The sequence below is a fragment of the Mastomys coucha genome, unplaced genomic scaffold (assembly GCF_008632895.1).
Source record: "Mastomys coucha isolate ucsf_1 unplaced genomic scaffold, UCSF_Mcou_1 pScaffold3, whole genome shotgun sequence".
Taxonomy (NCBI): domain Eukaryota; kingdom Metazoa; phylum Chordata; class Mammalia; order Rodentia; family Muridae; genus Mastomys; species Mastomys coucha.
The window spans coordinates 58,382,067-58,402,201 of NW_022196909.1; the positions used below are offsets into that span (position 1 = coordinate 58,382,067).

At 42.7% G+C, this 20,135-nt stretch overlaps 1 protein-coding gene and 1 long non-coding RNA gene across 5 annotated transcripts in view; both read left to right on the top strand.

Moving 5' to 3' along the window:
- Positions 1-929: 929 nt before the first annotated feature.
- On the top strand, positions 930-8,093 carry LOC116075138. Its single transcript, XR_004112433.1, has 3 exons — positions 930-977; positions 1,366-1,464; positions 7,178-8,093. It is a non-coding gene; the product is annotated as an uncharacterized LOC116075138 (long non-coding RNA).
- A 950-nt stretch (positions 8,094-9,043) lies between these two features.
- Positions 9,044-20,135, top strand: part of Rcan2 (regulator of calcineurin 2) — a 233,396-nt gene continuing 222,304 nt past the window's right edge. Inside the window, exon 1 of one of the 4 annotated variants that reach the window (XM_031346706.1) lies at positions 9,044-9,124. The gene's annotated coding sequence lies outside the window, so the exon portion shown is untranslated. Of the gene's footprint in view, positions 9,125-9,315; positions 9,555-12,227; positions 12,253-20,135 lie in introns of those variants that run through there. The other 3 variants (XM_031346705.1, XM_031346708.1, XM_031346707.1) reach the window with 3 other exon arrangements.

Below are 20,135 nucleotides of genomic sequence, written 5' to 3' on the forward strand. Positions count from 1 at the left end.
CTTGGCTCAAAATGATTGGTCAGAGTCATCTCTCAGTAGTTCAATCCTGATGGCCCCAATTGATTGGTCTATTTCCTTTAGAAACCTACCATAACAAGGACTCATCAGAACCAGTAGCTATTCACTGCTGTCATCCAGATTCTTATGAGAGGACCACAACACCAGAAGATTTGCAGCTCTCCAATCTCACCTGGAACCTTCTGCTTATATCTGCATATTCACACCCTCAGACCCGACGTGCATTAAGTCGTCATTTGTAGACATTCAGATATGCAGTAACATGGCCTGGAGAGATGGCTCAGAGGTTGAGAGTACGCACTGCTCTTGCAGAGGATCCAGGTTCAGTTCCCAACACGGTCTACAGGCAGATTACAATCACCTATAAGTCCAGCTCTGGAGGATGACAGCTCTGGCTTCCTTTGGCACCTGCCTTCATGCGCATACATTCCCTATCCCCGTACAGACACAAACATACACTTAATCAAAAATAATAACAAATCTTAAAAAAATACAATAAAAATGGGTGACATAATTTGTAAAGTAAAGGACCATTAAAAAACAAATCACAACTCACACATTCTTGGGTTTTGTGAGCTTTCCCCTTGGGTAAACCAGGAAATCCACATATTTCAGCTTAAGAAACATCTGCTGAGCTGCAGTTCCTTGTGCATCCTGTTCATGAAGGAGGAGACACAGGTCAGTTGGACTGCTACTCACTCTTTCTGGCATTGTCAACTACTGGCATGTTAACTACAACTTTACATGCTCTGGAGTCCACCCCAGAGCCAAGTCAGATTCAATATGAGCACTAGTGGCTTTTATCCCAGTGTGGTGAGCATGGGGCCACTGCAAAGGCTGATGTGACTATTTTGGGCATGGCACGAGGTAGCAAATGGAAAAAACAGAAATCAGAGACAGCCAGTTTTCCTTTGCTGTCTGAACAATGACATCGATGCCCCTTGCCACAGGAAAGAGTGGTACTGTGGTAGAGGGAAAGGGGTCTCACTAACTGCTGCACTAGGAGGAGGGGGAGAAAGGGAGGGGGAAGAAAAAGAGGGGGAGGAGTTGAGAGGGAAGCAAGGAAAAGAGGATGGGGAAAAGGAGAGGGGGAGGGGTGGAGAGGGGGAGGAAGGGAAAGGAAGGGAAGGGAACAGGGGGAAGGGAGGGGAAGGGAAGGGAGAGGAGGGGAAGGGGGGAGAAGCAGAGGGAAGGGAAGGAGGGGCATTGGGATATGAAAAACATGATGCAACAGTAGAAAATGTTCCGGCAGGTAGAATTTGCAGACAGAAACCCCGTGGGCTCTATCATGTCTTTCAATGAAGGCAAACATAACTTCTGTTTTGCATTTGCCTTCTTGCTATGCAGATGATATTTCCTAACAAACTAATGAGTTCAGTGTTCTACAGTGTTCAGTCTGGAGCAAAGAAGTGTCTGCAGTCTTAACTCTGCCCCACATCACTTAAGGTAAGTCCAGGGGCCTTGGGAAGTCCTTCTTCCCCATGTCCTCTTGCAGTGGTGCCTGGCCATCTCCTTCAGGTGTTTCCTCTGATATCAGACAAGGAGTAACAAATGCAACTTGATCCAAGTCCTAGTTTCATCTCTGTTACTGTGATAATACCCTCAGACCAAATCTTTTTAGGAGAGGAAAGGGTTCTTTGCTGCTTACAGGTGACAATGTGTCACTGAGAGAAGTCAGAGCAGAAACTTGAGGCAGATGCCATGGAGGAATGCTTCTTGTTGGCTGGCTTACAGGCCAGCTTATATGCAGCTATCTTTTTAATAAGGTAGGAGAGCACCTGCCTAGTGATTGTAACACCCATAGTGGGCTAGGCCCTTCTATTTGGAAAGTTCTACAGTTGAGTCTCTCTTCTCAGATGACTCTAGGCTGTTGTTAAATGTCTAAATAAAACTAATCAGGCCAATCTCCTGCCTTTGGTTGTTGGCACATAGTAGAAATTTCTTGAGTTGTTGGAAACATGCTTGTCTTTCTAGTTATTTATTTACTTATTTATTTAGCAGGGATAATGTGTGTTTTCCCCCACTTGTGATGTCCATGGAAGTAACTAGAGAAGTTGAGAGCAATCAAAAGTTTCTAAGAGGATCATTCACCCTGTTCACTGATGGTGTGATATCTCCCTGCCTTTGTACCCACTCTCAGTACTTCCTTCATGTTCCATTCCATAAACTGACCAGAAGTATAATATTAGGGTGAGTTTATAGCTTCATCTCTGGGATAGTTTGATGTAATAGACACTGTAAAGAGATTTCAAATGGTACAGGAGCTATGGGGGTAGGAAGATGGCTTAGTCTGTAAAGTGCAAAGAATAAGGACTTGAGTTTGATCATCTAGGTGCTGGTGGTCCTCAGACTCTCAGCCCTCTCAAATTTATACATGTTTTACATGAGATCTACATGGGATATGAAGTATTCAACACACTGTATGCAGAGTTTGAGGTTTGTGTGGTCTTGGCACATGACATCATGAAATCATTCTTATGATTTGGACATAAGAATTTTACTCCACACAGAGAAATTACAAAGTAAATCTTTTTGGAGTGCTAGAGTATTCCCCCAGTAAAATATCTGAACTACACAAAGACTATTATGAATAGCAAATTCAACATGTGTAACTTAGTCTTTTGGCAATGAAATGATCAGATACTTAAAAGGAATGCATGGAAACAGTATTTAGGATAGAGGGTGCAACTACTCCATTTTATTTTGGCAGATGGTCTTTTGTATTCAATTTATATTCAATTATTTACTTAAATCTTCATGAATCCTCACCTCCTCTTCCTCCTTTTTTCTCACCTCTTTCTCTTCATCCTTCTCTTCTTTTTTCCACCTCATCTTTTCCCCCTTTGCATTTCCTTTCCCCTTTCCCTTCCCTCTTCTCTTCCCTGTTCTCTCCTTCACTGAGTTTGGTACTTTCAGAGAGGCCACATGACTAAGAATGATCATGAAGTGGAGACCTTTATGAAGAGGTCATCAGAATACTGCCAAAGAGTGGAATATATATATATATATATATATATATATATATATATCTGTTGTGGATAATGGAGTTGTACATTCTCACTGTCAGAAGGGAGTGTCTGTGGGAAAAGAGAAAGATATGTGAGAAGTCCAGGTTGTGAGATTATAGGTACAGGATGGTTGTAAGCTCAAGTTCTCACTATACAGTGACAGATATAGAAATAAAGTACAAAATGATGTACATTTGTATGTAATTACAGATTTTCACACTCATATACATTCTCAGCCCTTTTATCTAGAAGGCCTTGGGTTTGGTACACTGTAGCAGCATTAAGCCATATTATCTAACACTACATTTTGGCTTCTAATTACCATCCTTCACTAAGTAAAATCAATAGCAAAATAGAGCTTCTTAAAGAAATGGCTGTCTCTAAGACTTGACCAAACATTCTTCTGTCAGAAAGTAAAGAATATTTAGTAGGCATGGAGGCACATGCTTTTAATCCCAGCACTTGGGAGGGGAAAGAGAAAGAAAATAGAACACACTCAACTGTGGGTATGTTTAAGGCTTGAAGTCATAGTATCCAAACTCCTGTGTGTACATGTGGACACACACAAGAGATGAACAGCCCACCTCTAACATGGGGAAGAGCGAAAACCAGCTGAAACCAGACACATAGCTGAGAGCTTTGCAATAGTCATGGAGAAATGCTGCTGAAGAATATTGCCATAGAAATGTTAATACCAAAGTACAAACCATCAAAGGAAAATGGTTGGTTTATATTTTGTCAAAATTAAATATTTTTGTACTCGGTAGTAAAGACAGAGTCAAGAAAGAGAAAATTCACAGACTGGGAGAATATATTGTATACTGCATATCAGATAGTCAACTAGACTAGAATCTTCAAAGGGCAGTAACAGCTCCATATAAATAGACAAACAGCCTGACTAAAGCCTGGGTGAAAGCCAAACACCAAAATCCAATTAGATGTAAGTATAACATAATATATGCAGTGTTTTTAAAATGAGAAAACTTATAAAATGATGAAAGCAGTCTAATAACTAAGCAAATGAGATTTCTTGTTCATGGATAGAATGAAAGACTATTATCAAGATGCCAGTTCTTTCGGTAGGGACTGTAGAGATGTCTCACCAGGTAAAATGCCTGTGGTTCAAGGGTGAAGAGTAGAGTTTGGATTCCCAGAGTCCAGCCATGGGTTCAAGTGAGAGACGTATCTCAATATACAATATGGAAAACCAAGATGGAAGGCACTCACTGAAGGCCTCTGGCCTCCATATGCACATACAAGCATGCACACACACACACACACACACACACACACACACACACATTAAAAATCAGTTCATTCCAACTTGATCTATATATTTAATGTAATCCCTAACAAAATCCCAATAAGTTATTTTGTGTAGTTTAACAAACTAATTCTGAAGTTTCTTTCATCTAATTGTCCTTCCAGTACCACAGGGAATAGAAATGGGCAAAAATGGACCTTCTTATCTTATTCCATATCTTACCAGAGAGCTTTCAACTATTCCTTGTTCAGTATGGTAATAGCTGTGAGTCTGTCCAAAGTGCCTTTGCCATGTTGAGGCTCATTCCTTTTGTGGTTATTTTTTGAGAGATTTTCCTTTATCATGAACAGATAATGAATTTTATCAAGTGCTGTTCCTGCATCTATTAAAATCTATTAAAACCTATTGCTAATCCATTGGTTCTGTCTTTCACTATGTCAATGTGCTGATCATAGTTAAATGTGCATTTCCACCCTCACATCCCACGTCCTGACTGTGGTGAGTGATGTCTTCCATGTATCATTGAGTTTACTGTTGGATTCTACTGGGTAGTGGTCTGAGTTTACTGTTAAGTTCTACTGGGTAGTGGTCTCTTGAGGGCTTCCTCATCCCTCTCCATCACAGACACTTTTCTGTGGCTTCCGTCTTGTGTGTGTGCTTTTGTCTGGCTTGACTGTCAAGAATAACTTTAGAATTTTTTTTCTATTTGAAAATATTTTGATCCTTCGAAAAGAATGAGTGTGAGTTCTTCTTTAAGTATGTTGTAGACTTCAGCACCAAAGCCTTTAGGTCCTGACCTTGTAGTAAGAAATGGAGTGCTAGTAAATGCTGTGGTGTAGATCGACCTTGAAACCATTATGTCAAGTGAAAGAAGCCATGTGCAAGAGGTCACATATTACATGAATTAGTTTTCAGGAAATGTCCACTTAGGCAAACCCAAAGAGACAGAAATCAAACAAGTGATTCACAGCACAATGGTGTAAAGATATGGGATTAGAGGTGACTACATAATGGGTATGAGGTTTCTTCTTGGACTTAAGAATATTGTAGAATTAGGCACCAATGATGCTATATATGCAACTCTGTATACGTACCAAAAGTCCACTGAATTTTATACTTTGTGATGAATAAATAGTGAATTTTGTCACACAGAGTTGCCTTAATTTAAAAATTTTAAACGTTGAAATCACATATTGACATGAGAAAAATATTTACTCATGAAAATAATGTTATCAAACACTGTTGAGTTTGGTCATCCAGGTTCATCAACATAATCTTGCCCTATAGGTAATGATAGAGAATTTAACATGGAGCTGCTTTGGGAGCCAGATAAGTCTCAGCAAACGTAGTGATCTCTAGGTGAATATAGACTAGGATTTTAACTCATATTAGGAACCACAGATGTCAAATGAAGCTTACATTCATCATGAAACAACTATCAGGGGGCCAGTCCTGTCAAGGCGGAGTGCGTGTGTATGTGTGTGTGTGTGTAGTGGGGGTGTTATCTACAGTCAGTGTCTGGATGTGGATTTAGCTCATCCATTAGTTGCTTTGGAAAAGTCTTTCATTTATTCTTTCTGTCCTTCCTTCCTTCCCTTTTTGCCTCTCATTCTTACATTTTGTTTATATGGTGTCTGTGTGTCTGTGTGTACACATGTCCATAACCCAGACCCATATATGGAAATTAGAGGACACATGTCAAAGTTGGGTATCTCCCAACAGCCAAACAGTGGATGGAGCTTGGGGATTAGTTATGGAAGAGTTCCAGAAAGGATTGAGGGCTCCAAAGGGGATAGGAACTCCACAGGAAGACTAACAGAGTCAAATAACCTGGACCCTTGGGGGCTCTCAGAGACTGAAGTGCCAACCAAAGAACATACATGTGCTGGGCCAAGGGCCCCTACAAATATGTAGCAGATGTGGGTCCTGCTACAACTATAGTGGAGGCTATCCCTAAAGCTGTTGTCTGTCTGTGGGCTATCTTGTTCTTGCTGGGCTGCTTTGTTTGGTCTCAGTGTGAGAGGATGCTCTTGGTCATGCATAAACTTGATATGCCAGGGTTGGGAATACCAAGGGGTCACTTCATCCTCTCAGAGGAGAAGGGGATAGGGGGATGGAGGATGGGAGAGGGACTGTGGGAAGAAGATCAGAAGAAAGGGCAGTGATCAGGATGTAATGTGAACAAAGAAAGAAAGAAGGAAAAAAAGAGAACCCTGAACCCCCAAATTGAGTCTCTCCTTTTATTGTAGTTTTGGAGATCAAACTCAAGTCCTCAGGCTTGGCAACAGGTACCATTACCTACTGAGCTGTCACACTGGTTCCCCTTTACATAATTTCTATGGGTTAATATTTTGTATCAATCTAATAAGGTTGCAAGTTGCATTCATGAGTTAGTATACAAAGTGATTTTCATAGAGCCTGGCATATAGATTGTGCTCGGTAAATTCTAACAGATAGAACTTAAGAACTTACTGTCACCATTCATGTTAGCTGCCCATAAATCTTACTCCTGCTCAACAAAATATATTCCAAATCAGGCCCCAGAATTTTTTCTCTAATCATGACCATTAACTTTACTCATGGCAATAGATCTCCTTCTTAAAAATGAATCAAATGAAGACTGTGTTCTCTTGGCTTTGACCTTCCAGTCAACACACAAACTACCCAATGCAGACTTTGCCTCTATAGCAAAAAGGAGAAATACATAGATGTGAAAACTTAAGGAAGTAATCTAGAAAAGTAAAATTATCTGTATCTGGGTGGTAGGAGAATGGCCATGTTGATTTTTTTTTTTTAATAGCGAACACACAATGTTACTGTATACCAGCCAAAAAGCATTTATGTATACGATTTCCTTCAAATCAATCATTAAAATTGTGTCTTTCAGGCTGGGCTGATGGCTCAGTGCATAAAGCACTTGCTGCTCAATCATGAGGACCTGAGTTTGAACTTCAGAACCCATATAAAGTCAAGGAGATTGCATTAGCAATTTCACTACATCTACAGAGAGATGGGAGGCAGAGACAAGAAAATCCCGGGAAAGCTGGCCAGCCTGGCACACACAGAAGAACAAAAGAAACCTTCCTGTCTCAAAGAAGGTAGACAGTGAAGACGAACACCTGAGGTGGTCCTCTGTCATACACACATGTGACACCGTACACGTGAACCCACATTATCACACACCACGCAGGGACAAAAATGTGCTTCTCTCACTCTACAAAATGTTTACAAAAATATATTCTGAAACCAAAATCTTTATGTAAATATGTACTCACAAAAAATGGACCTCCTTATGATCAAAGTCGACACACTGGTGATTCTAAGAATTGCTGCAGTGAAATTTTGTTGAAAGTGTTGAAGCTATATTACCTGAAAAGCAGAAGCTCCAGGTGCACCAGACACGATGGCTACCTTCCTAGGTTTCAAAAATAGTACGTTGGAAGAGGAATGAAGCGTGATTTCCATGACAACTTTCATATGTGAGCTACAGCCTGTGAAGAGAAAATTCTAGAGATGTTTTTGCTCCACATAAGAATGACCTTTCAAAAAAAAAAATTCTCTCCAAACTGGCAATATAGTCAAATTAACACTTAGGATGTGTTCATCCAAAGCATGATGACGTCGAAAGTCATTTTCAACTCTGAAATGTTTATTTAATTCTGTGCTTATATTTAATGCAGATTAAGCAGAGAGAAAAGCCAAGTCATCTCTCTCTCTCTCTCTCTCTCTCTCTCTCTCTCTCTTACACACACACACACACACACAGAGACAAACAGAAAAACATACACAGAGACAGAGACAGACAGACACACACACGCATAAAGACACCCAGATACACGGGAAAGAGGGAGAGAGAGAGAGAGAGAGAGAGAGAGAGAGAGAGAGAGAGAGAGAGAGAGAGATTACTTCAGTGCAGTTTTAATACTAAGAAGAAACCAAGTGGATTCTAGATGCAGGAAAAGGTCCAAGTATTTAACAGTGAGAAAAGCGACATAACACGGGACTTATTTCTATCTGCTACTCTCTTCGCTTTGAGATTGATCTCCACTACCCTTCAGTTTCCACGGTCTCCGAACTCTAATCGTTTTGTGTCATTGATGTACTCTTGCTATGATATTCAATCCTGTCCCTGTCTATGCCACTATAAGCCACTATAAGCCACAGGCTTCCTTGTTCTTGAGTTGCTTAATTTTGCAGAATCTTCAGAGGTTCGTTTTGTTAAGAAGTAAATCCTCCCCGTTTTGTTTCACTTCCGATACGTGCCCCTTTCCTTTTCCCTTGTATAAATTCTAGCCTTCCTTTTCCTAGGGACCCAGACTCTTACAGAGGAGGAATCCTTGAACACCCAAGTCCTTCTCTCCCCCTGGTCTGGTGGCTGAGTCTTGCCTAGCAAAACTGTGAAACCGGCACCTTCAATGGTGTGGGCAGGGCTCACTCAGGGCCCCAGCCAGAGGGCGCCAGCACCCACCATGCATAGTAGTTCTTGAGCACTCAAGACTGGCTTCCAGACAGTTCCTTAGTTAGCCAGAGGTCGACCTGTGAGAAAACAATCTGCCAGTCCTACCGACCACAGTTTCTTCGCTGCTCTTTTATGTTTTAATATCCTTGTATGCAGATGCTTAGCTCCAAGAGCGACCTCACCCCTCTTTGACACCCCCTCCCAAAAATAAAAGCTCTCTCGGGGAATGGGGGAGATGGTCTGGGAGCCTCTTCTTTGGAAAGGCATTGCCTTTGGGGACAGGCTGTGTCAGGTTCCAGCAAAGGGTCCAGCTCGCCTGCGATCGCAAAGGAGGGGTGTGCAGCTGAGCGCCGGGTGGAAGCCCAGGAGGTGGAGGTGGGTGAGGGACACAGAAGAGCGACTGGTCAGGAGGGAGGCGACCAAAGGAGGCCAGGCAGGGTCTTTGGCTTCCCTGGGGTCTGATTGGAGGTTGGCCCGATGAGTCGGAGCTGGGGGCGCGCCCATCTCCACTGGCTTGGGCGAGAGCCGCCGGCTCGGCCCCTCCCCGGAGCCGCTTTGTCCCGGGTGACGGCGGTGGAGGTTGCGGGAGCACCAGCAGGAGGCACAGCCCGGGTGACCCCACGACCCGGAGAGCAGGAGGCGGCGCTCAGTGCGCACGGCTCCACGCCCAGGCCCGCGGGCACCGCGCTCGCCCCGGCCGTCAGGTGAGCAGGCAGAGCCGCGCCCGCAGCCTGCTGCCCCGAGGACCCTCGAGCCGCTACCACTGTCACTGCCGCCACAGCGGCGCATCGCAGACGTCCTGCAGGTCGGTTACGTAACGGCTCAGGCCCCATCGACCCTGTACCCTGTCCCACCAGGGCTGAACACCTGGGTTCCAGCGGACCCGGGCATTGGGAATCAAGCACTGCTGGGTTTAGCGGCAGGGCTGGAGCAGCTGGAGAGATCGTCTCTTCTGGCCAGTCCCCAAAGCATCCCCAGGGACAGGTTTCCCATGACCCCCTCTAGGAGGCGCTAGTCTTCAAAAGCCCCCTCCCCATCCCTACTGGCCAAGGGTCCAACCTTCCCAGGTGCAGCCCCAGGTGCATAGGGACTTGGAGGATCGAGAATAACTCCAGTGGCCCCGGGATTTGGGCTTAGAGAAGGAGTTTGGGGTGTCCAGCAACACAGTGAGTAGAGAAAAAATGAGGAGACCCCTATTTTCCCAAGCTTTACCAAATTTGTTAAGGAGGGGCAAAGGGGCTTTCGGGCACAGCGGGCAGAGAATTGTCCTGTCTGGGCTTAGCCGGCTTGGGTCATCTAAAAATAACTTCAAGTTTGAAAAGTGACATGGACAGGAGCACGGTGTGCTGGGTTCGCCGTGCCTGTGGGGTGTTTCTCTCCTGAAGTCATCAGAGGGGACAAGGCAGTCTCAGTTGCCTGATCCCTCTCAGCTGCCTCTGCATCTCACTGGTTTCCAGGGTGCCTCGATTTGACTTGTGGTTAATGATTTATTCTCTAAGGCCTTGCTGTCTGTCCTTTTTTTCTTATCCCGGATGGATTTAACAAGATTGCATGCTTTGGCACATTCTGTTTCTTATATTGAGATAGAAATGGTCAGTGGAGGGATTATTACCCCCACTGCCAACACTGTCTTAAAACCTCGCTTTAGCAAAAACAATGACGACAAAACTCGTTTCTTGTTTCTCTTTAATTATATAGTCCTCTCCATTTCCCACGGATGGAAATGAAAGAATGGGAAAGTATTCTTTAGCCAGAATTTGTGGATAGAGTTTAGGGAAAATGACACATGTTTACAACACAACTTAACTTTCACACCTTCGTTGTCCTTGATTATACAAAGTTCAAAATAGAGAACAAGGGAGTGGTGCGAACGGAGCAGATCTTGCTGACCAGGGTATCATGAAGATGGACATTAGGTAGGAAGAGTCAGGAAGCAGGCCGGCATGGGCTGTGGGGCCCAGGAGTGAACCCTTGGCAGGTTTTCAGGACCCACATCGATTTCCCTTTTAGCCTTGTGGAGCTATTACACCACATATGACCGGTCACTGAGCTCAATTAGCCTGAAATGGGAGTTGTGATTGGCTTCCCAATGTACTGGAAATTGAATCAGCTTTTACTGAGCACCTCTTACCTGAATGTAGTCCAGAGGATTCGGGGAGGGAGAAGTGTCCTTAACAAAAGTGGCCAGATTGTAAGATCTTAGTAAATGTTTAGAGTCATATGTCCTTCCTAACCCACCTAAATCTTGGAGGATGCAGCTCTCTCCAGAGAGGAACATTTAACAGGAGTGTGAACTCGAGAGCTTTCTCATTTGCAAGTACTCATCACACTTGCATAACTGTTTGCTGCTTGTCAGATATAGTGCCGGGACTGGCATTCTTTTTTATTCAGTCCAACTTTGACAGTGGCAGAGGTTGCACGTTTCCATTCCTTTAATTCCCTGTGCCAGTTGATGAAGCAGCTACTTATCAAGCACCTGCTGTGTGCCATGTAGGCTCTGTGCTGGGAGCTAAAAGAACAAGGCCCTATACTTCCCAGAAAAGAATCGGGTGGAAAATAAACACTAGTGAATCAGCATAGTGAGCATTCAGTGCAGAAAGGAGAGAGGTCAGTGGGAGCCAAGAGATGGGAGGGAGGGAGGAATCTAGAAGAGGCTGCCAGAGAGTACACATTTGTGCTGGGTCCCGATGGGTGCCTGGCATTCTCTAGAGAAGGCACTAGGCATTCCATGAGAAAGGATAGCGTATGCACACAGAGGAAAAGTTATGTTCAAGAGCACCTAGTTCTGAGATGGCAACTGAGGAGGATTTGGTGAGCCAGGAATTTAAATATATTCTATAGAAGGAGGGAAACCATACAGTCTCTAATAGGAGAAATGACTTGATCTCACTTATATTTTTTGCAAAAGTGACTTTGGAGGATGTTAGGGAAGTGGAGCTGTGAAGAGCTAATCCGGGTGTTAGGCCATTGGTCTGATTAAGGCCTCTGTACTTCCTTCCAAATCATGACGTGTGTATGAAGCAGGTGCCAGGGGCAACAGAAGCGAGATAGGTAGACAGCCTTTCCTTTCCTTTCCTTTTCTTTTCTTTTCTTTCCTTTCCTTTCCTTGTCTTTTCTTTTCTTTTCTTTTCTTTTCTTCTCTTTCTTTTCTTTATTTTGGGGTTACTGGGCCTTGAACTCAGGACCTTTGGAAGAGCAGTCGGTGCTCAGGTAAGACAGCCTTTTCAAGGCAAATGGGTGACATTTTGCCACCAGGTGAGGACTGGTGGAGGAGAAGCTTTGATGTGTGGAGGCACAGTCAGGCTTTAGGTGAGGGAAGGCACTAATTAAAGTGGCAGGTTTGAAAAGGACTATGAATTTTTCTTTTGAACGCTGAAACAAGATTCTTCTGTTTTCAAAGGTCACATCTTCATTCCTGGAACTAACTGTCTACTACTCTAGTTTAAGTTCATTCCCAAGGCTACCAAGCATTGCCTCTGGAGAAGAGGGAGGCGAATTCCATGGTAGGATATCGCCCCTGCCTTTAACCCCCAAAGTGAACATTTTAGCTCAGTTATTTGAATACCACTTGTGGTAATCATTAGAATGTGTGGCATTTATTCAGTGCCTGCAGTTAGCAAGTGAATCCTGCTGCTTACCTTAGGTGGCCCTATCATTAGTTTCACATAATTGACAGGGAAACCAAAGCTAAAAAAAATAATAGGTTGTCTAGAGTTCGCAGTTAATAAGAGGTGCACCCGGTGTTGGAACCCAGGTCCTGGACAACATTATCATTCATCAGTGTGGATTAATAACATTGAAATGATCCCCTCTCTGGGTTTGGATACTTGTGGCTGATGCTACAGAAAAGAACTGGGCTGAGATAGGAGTCTTAGTTTTCCCTTGGGCTCTGTGTTTGTTATACATACACAGTGAAACATGCACAATTTCATATCTCCTGTCAGACTTGAGTTATTTTATTTTATTGTAAAAGTTATTGTTTTTAATGTATATGTATGTGTATGAGGATGATCACATTCTTTCCTTCAGACATGTTACTTTCTGAATGTTTCTTTATTATGGAAAAAACTGAGGCACTCAGTAAGCATGCAGTAAGGTAGCTATGGGAATTGAAACAGAGACCAGGCATTCTACAAGCTGGCCTCATTGAAAATACATTAGAAATTGGGCCACACCCTTCACCCACAGGATAAAGATGCATAGAAGGAAAGTGTCCCCGATGATGCTTTACTATTCTGTAATTGTTTGCTTACAATTATGTCCACACACGTGCATGCATGTCCCTGTGTGCGTATGTGGAGGCTGGATGTCAACCTCAGGTGTCATCCTTAGGAATGCCAACCACCTCTTTTGAGACAGGGCCTCTCCTTGGCCTGGAGCTCACCAATTAGGCTTGACTGCTGAGTCAGTGAGTCACAGGGATCCTCCCGCCTCTGCCTCCTCAGTCCTAGGAGTCCAAGCGCATGCCAGCACACTGACACGTACTCACATTGCAGATGGATGCATCTCCCTAGTGCCCCACCACGAAGTTTGTTAAGATCCACCCCTGCATTGAGTAGCATCTATCATAAGGAGGTCTACCGAGACTATAAAAACACATATCACATTAAACGCCTTCCATCGCACATCTCAAAGAAGACACAGAATGACCCCCTTGCCTGTGGAACCTGCATCTGCCTTTCATTTTTCTTATTTCATTCTTAATGTCCTAATGGGTTTTTTTCTTGTGCTATGGATTTTCAGGCCTTCTGCATTATAGATTAACTTCAGTAGCCTAGTTAATGAGTCAAAATGTCTTTTAAACTTAGCTGAAGCTATTGTGAAAAATAATAAGGGAATTCTGGTACCTTCTAGAAGTTACAGAAGTGCTTCCAGAAGGAGCTCCCATTTTTAGCGGTCCATAATGTTCATAGCAATGTCTCCTATAATAGGGAAGGAAAAGACTATAATTTCATGTCTGAGCTCTCTGTGCTCAACTCACTGTGAAACAATGGATAAAATGCAGAATTTCTAAGTTGTGAAGCACATGCATTAAAAGACATTTAAATGCCCATTGTTGGGCCAAAGAATAGATCACAAGAGTTGTGAACTAGACCATAGCTTTTATTCCCTCTGTTCTTTGATGGAATAACTGCTTTGTTCTGACAGGCTTATTCTGCACTGTATGTGTGTGGAGGCCATGAGCCACACCATAATACCTCTCTTAGAGTGTTAGGAATGGGGTATTAAAATATATATATCTTAGACTTGCCAGGTCATCCCAGGATTCCAGTCCCAGTGAAATTACTTTCCAGCTATGTGACCTTGAACTTCCCACTGACCTAGCAGTTGTTGGAGCTGGCATTTGAAGATTGCTGCCTCTGTTTCAACACTATGTTCAGCCAGTTATATGCATCACCTTCTCCAGACCTTAGAAGACCCGAAGAATGTGTATGAGTGTAACTATCTACAGATAAGCACACTCTGGGAGTTCATGGGGATAAGCTGCCTAGGGCCAGGTCTTTGAGTTGCAATTGAGGACAACAATCTCCCAACCTTCAGAGATGTGAGGGAGACTGGGTTCCACCAGTGTGTGCACTGAGGAATAGAATGCCCTATACAGATAGATGTTAAGGATAACCATCAGTGAGGACCTCTAAAAGTGGGGTCTGGTAGAGTACTAGAGGGAAGTACTCTGTGTCTAAAAGACATTTATGTCCAGACTGAAGAGATTGTTCAGTGACTAAGTACGTCAACTGCTCTTCCAGAGGACCCAGCTTCAATTCCCAGCACCAATATGGCAGCTCAAAGCATCTGTAACTCCAATTCTAAGGGACCAAACACCTTCTCCTTGCCTCCACAAGCACTGGATGAACATGTTGCACATATATGTGCACCCATACATATGCATAAACTAATTTTTTTTTAAAAATGAAAAATAACCCAATTATGCCATGTATTAAGAAAACTTGCTCTGCTTCCTGACACAAAGAACTGTTTTCACCAGGCAGTGGTGGTGTACGCCTTTAATCCCAGCACTTGGAAGGCAGAGGCAGGTGGATTTCTGAGCTTGAGGCCAGCCTGGTCTACAAGTTCCAGAACAGCCAGAGCTACACGTAGAAACCCTGTCTCGAAAAACAAACAAACAGCAAACAAAAATAAAAAACTGTTTTCTTTCAAGATTAGCTTATTTTTTGTCAATAACATGAGTGGACCAGCTAAAATCAAGGCTAGTCAACCATGGAACCAGGTCTGGCTCGTGGAGAGGAAGGAGGACATGATCTATAAAAAAGAGGTGACTGGCATAGGTGTTTCAGTTTAAACAGAAGCTGAAAATCAAAGTCAGGGCCGAATGGATAGGTGTGATACAGAGTGTAAGAAGGGGAAGGATTCCCATCAGGTGTGAGTGACAGGTAGGAAATAAAGTCAGAACAGGGAGACTGGGAATGCCTCCTATTGTCTAGTAAGAGCTATCTACTCACCAGAGAGACACATAGCCCAGGTTTTTTCTTATGTATTTGTTTTTCTTTGACATATATGCTTCCTATGAGTTTTTTTAGGAAATATAAGACAATTATAGGAAAAATAAAATGGCACATTACTGCGAGCAATTCCATGACCACAAGCATTTTGGTCTAACCTTTTTCTGTTTGTATATCGTTATAGAATGAGGGTCTATATAGAATGAGGCTAGACAGAATGAGGGTGTTCTGAAGGCTGCTAGCATAAGACTGGCTTCCAGGCAGCAAGGATGAGAGTCTTAAAGCTCACACCCTCAGTGACAACCTACTCCAACAGGGACACACTTCTAATAGTGCCACTCCCTGGGCCGAGCATATACAAACCATCACAAGTTTACTATAATGCATTTACTCTTCTCCCTTTGATTAAACATCCAACTTGTTTCTAAATATCCAAAAAGTCATAAAGAAGGCTTAGATCAAATTCTTATTTTATTATTTTTAATTCCATTTATGAGTGTGTATCTCTATGTAGATGAGTGCAGGTTCCTTTCAAGGCCAGAGGAGGGCATCAAATGTCTCGGATCTGGTGTTATATGCTGTTGTGAGCAGCCTAAAGTGGATGCTGATCATCTTTTGGAGCACCAGACTCCCAAGAGCAGTGAGCATTCTTAATCATGGAGTCATTATCTCTCTAGCCTCTTTTATGGACATCTTTGAGCATATTTATTTGTGTGTGCATGCGTGCGTGTGTCTTGGATTATTTTTCTAAGCCCAATTCTTAAGACTCTCCCTAAGTAATTGATACTACTTTATTCTTGTATGTAGATATGTGTACATGTTTGATAGCATGTGTTTGTATGTGCAGGTACACACAAACACACTTCTGTTACGAAGCCAATGTCAAATGCCTTCCTTAGTTTCTTTCTGCCTGAGTTTTTGATACAGGGCCTCTTGGTGAACCTGGAGCTCACCAATTCTGCTAGACTAGCCAGTCAGCAAACTCTAGGGTCCTGCTTATATCCCTCTGCCCAGCACCATTGAGGTTACCTATGCAAGCCACTATGACTTGCAAGGACTTGTTGCTTTTTAATGAGTGTGAAGTCATGAACAACTTCATAAAGCAGTGCATGACAAATTAGTTCTCATCTTTGTTCAGTTTATAAACCCTCTTCATGTGAAGATGAGAGCCAATTGATATCGGTGCTTTGCAGACACCCCCAATCCTGGAAATATTTGAGCCCAATAGTACAAGAAAGTTAGACTTTCTCTGGGGGAACTAAAGGATGATGGACAGGGACCAGATAGAGGTCACATGCTTGAGGGCTTGTTATTAACAGCTTGTCATATGGATGCCTTGACACATATGATCTTGATCTAGGTAGCTGTTGATGTAGCCTATCGGGGTTTTGAAGCACCTTGAACAGAGCAGGAGGCAGCATCCCTGCTTCACAGAGAACTGCCTCACAGGGTCCTTGGTTCAGCAAAAAACATTTCTGAATCTTGAAACATGAGCAAGGATGGGAGTTCATGTACTGCAGTTCTGCTGTGTCCTTTGGCTTGGATTAGCTCCTTTCCTTCCTTGGAGACAAACTTCAGATACACATACCTGCATTTGTTCACCTTCTACTAAGCAGATCCAATGTATTATAGTATACCATTCTACCACGTGTGTTCTGAGGACTGAATGCAGGTCATCAGGCTTTGTGGCAAGCACCTTTACCCAGTGAGCCATCTCACTGGCCTGGGTCGTATACAATTTTGAATACATATGTAGAATAAATAGGTAGGCCTTTTTAAAAATAATACTCAGATATTCTCTATTTAAAATTTTAATTTGATAGCTAATCATGTTAGTGTTTCCAAAGAGAGAGTCCCTGCATCCACTCACTTACCATCTTAACTATTTTGATTAAATTGGACAATTACCAAGGTAAACAATGACTTTGAATTACTTTCTTCCATAACATTACCTGAAGATATACCTAATATAATGATTTTATTTGACTTACGTAACTACTAAAGCTAAGAGTCCAGTAGGTATATATTGCCAGGAAAAGTCAGGGTCTAATTTCAACTTTTTAAAAATTAATTTTCTTTAGGTAAGCAAACAAATCATCAGCATGCTCAAACATTTATGTCGTCAGACTTTGTTCTCAATTGTTCCCCTCCACTCACCTCCCACCCCCACAATTTATACTTGTCTTTGGAGTTTTGATAATTTTTCAAGAACAGAATTATTCATTTGAACCCAAGTATCATTATGTGAATTTCAGGATAGAGAGTGATAAATTCCCATCAATCGCTTAGTCCCTATAAGTGAAACCAAAGCAGTAATGCATGAATATGTTAGGTTGTTCCTCCTGTGGGCATCTGTGACGCTCAGTTCATCTTGTTTGACATACAAATATCAGTAAATATACAAGATTAGATGTGGTCAGGGAAGTCTTCAACAACTAGAATTCCACAGACGTGTTCATTTGAAGCCCTTTCTTTACTGATTCATTTGTCTTCTGGTGATTTCTGCTCTACACACAGCTGTTATTTCACAGTAAACTCCAACATCTGACAAGGTGACATTCAGGGGGTGTTGGGTGGAAATGCTTGCTTGGTCAAATTCTCAGACTTTGCTTCTCACCTCTCAGTATCACAGCCCAGGAAGAGGCTGTGGGAATTCTTGGCTGGCTCCCTTGGATGTTGATTTCCTTGCAGTACTGTGAGATTATCATGGGTGAGGAGATGCAATTCCTTCCTCAATTTCTTTGCAGCTGCACGGGGAGACCGAAGGTCTTCTGTAATGTTAGCAAGGTGTTTCCAGATCCCTTGTGTACAGACAGGCTGAGAAAGATCAGCCACAGGAGGAAATGAGACCAAGTGATAACCTGAGCAGCCAACATTGGTTCTGTCAGAGTCATATGACCTTGACCTGAAGCCATACCCATATATCTCCTGTTTTGTAAATAACTGATGAGAAGATTAGCAGGCAATTCTGTGACATTAAATTTAGAATGCCTTTGGATGCGGCTCCATTTTGTGCTAGTGAATAAATGACTTGCACAGGGCACAGGTCAGTCCACAGTGGTCCTGGAGGGAGCTCAGGTTTTGTGTGTGTGTGTGTCTTTCCCTGTCCCTTCATGCTTCTGTTTGTTAACAATAATGAGTCCCAAGGAAACCCAATGGTTAGAGAGGGATGAGTGTGTATGACTGAGAGAATGATCCTCAGGAGCTTTGAACTTAGAACTTTTCCAGTGATTTGTTCCTCACGGTTCCCCTAGTTTTATTCTTTAAAATGTTTCAGATTCTATCCTCTAAGTATCACTCGACATTTCCCCAAAGTCTGTGGTGATATCACCCTATCTTAAGTGATAAAGACCAAACACACCCCATGTTCACCGAATTCTTATTACCATTCACTGAACCCCTTATTTTAGCTCAACCACTTCACTGTTTCAACTACAACCCTTGGCGCTGTCAAGTCAAGATAAAGTATGAGCCTATGAGGTTATGTTATGCGAACAGAATTAGAGATAATTAATATGTTTTCATGAAGAACCTTGGGTATTTTTTTATGACGGTATAATTTACAAAGGTATGTCTTAGGTGAAAGAAATCTAAAGAGTAATACAGGTTAGAAACATTTACTGGATACTGGAGGTCTAGGATGCCCTTCCACGCTGATCACATGGGCACTCTCTCACTTCATGTCCCACTGACCGTGAGCTCCTTTTCTCCATCTCAGAGCTGAGGTTTCACCTCCTGGTCGAGTTCTTCTTTTTCCTTTTCTTCGTGATGTCACCTCTTCCCTTTTTATTCTCACATACTCATTCCAGGGTCCTTAATGTTTAAAAAAGAAAAGTTTCTTTTTTTCCTTTACCCTTAATTAAAAAGAGAAGAACTTAATGATTATTTGGGGCCAGTTGATGAACTTCTATCTAGCCTGAGTTTATTATTTATTTAATAAGAGATCATCTTTGAGGTAATAGGGTTTTTTTTAGCCAGATATTTTTTCTTCATGTTTATTTTATTAATTAACTTACTTTACATCCCGATTACAGCTTCCCCTAGGTCCTCTCCTTCCAATCTCTCCCTCTCACTCCTCCACATCCTCCAGTCCTCCCTTTCTTCTCTAAAAAGCAGAAGCCTCCCATGGATAGCAACCCACCTTGGCAAACCAAGTTGCAGTGAGACGAGGGCATCTTCTTCTGTTGTGTCCAGACAAAGCAGTCCAGTTAGTGGAAAAGGATCCAAAGACAGGCAGGGGTATCTGAGACAGCCCTGCTCCTGCTGTTAGGAATCCCACAGAAAGATGAAGCTACACAACTGTTATAAATGTGCAGAGGGTCTGTCCCTTGCTTGTTCTCTCATTGGTGGTTTCGCTTATGAGTCCTTATGGGCCCCCGTTAGTAGATTCTGTATGTTTCCTTGTAGGGTTCTTAGCTGCTCTTAGCCAGGCATCTTTTAAAAATGTATTAACTCCTCCCTTTAAGTCTCTTTAATAATTTCCCAAAGTACCTATACAATTATACTTCATGTACATTTGTGTGTTTGTGGGCATTCATGCTGTGGGTGTGGAGGACAGAGATTGTTGTGGGGAACAAGTTGAGATGCTCTCCAGTTTCTCTTTGGAGACAGTCTCTCACTGAACCGGGCATCTTAGTTAGGGTTTGACTGATGTGAAGAGACACCATGACCAAGGCAACTCTTATAAAGGACAACATTTAATTGGGCCTGGCTTACATTTTCAGAATTTTAGTCCATTATAATCGAGGCAGAGAGCATAGCAGGGTCCAGGCAGGGTTGGCGCTGGAGACAGAGTTGAGAGTTCTAAATCTTGTTTTGAAAGGAACCAGAAGACTGACTGCTCAGGCAGCTAGGAGGGGAGGAGGGTCTCAAAGCCCACTCCCATAATGACATACTTCCTCCAACAAGGCCACACCTATTCCAAA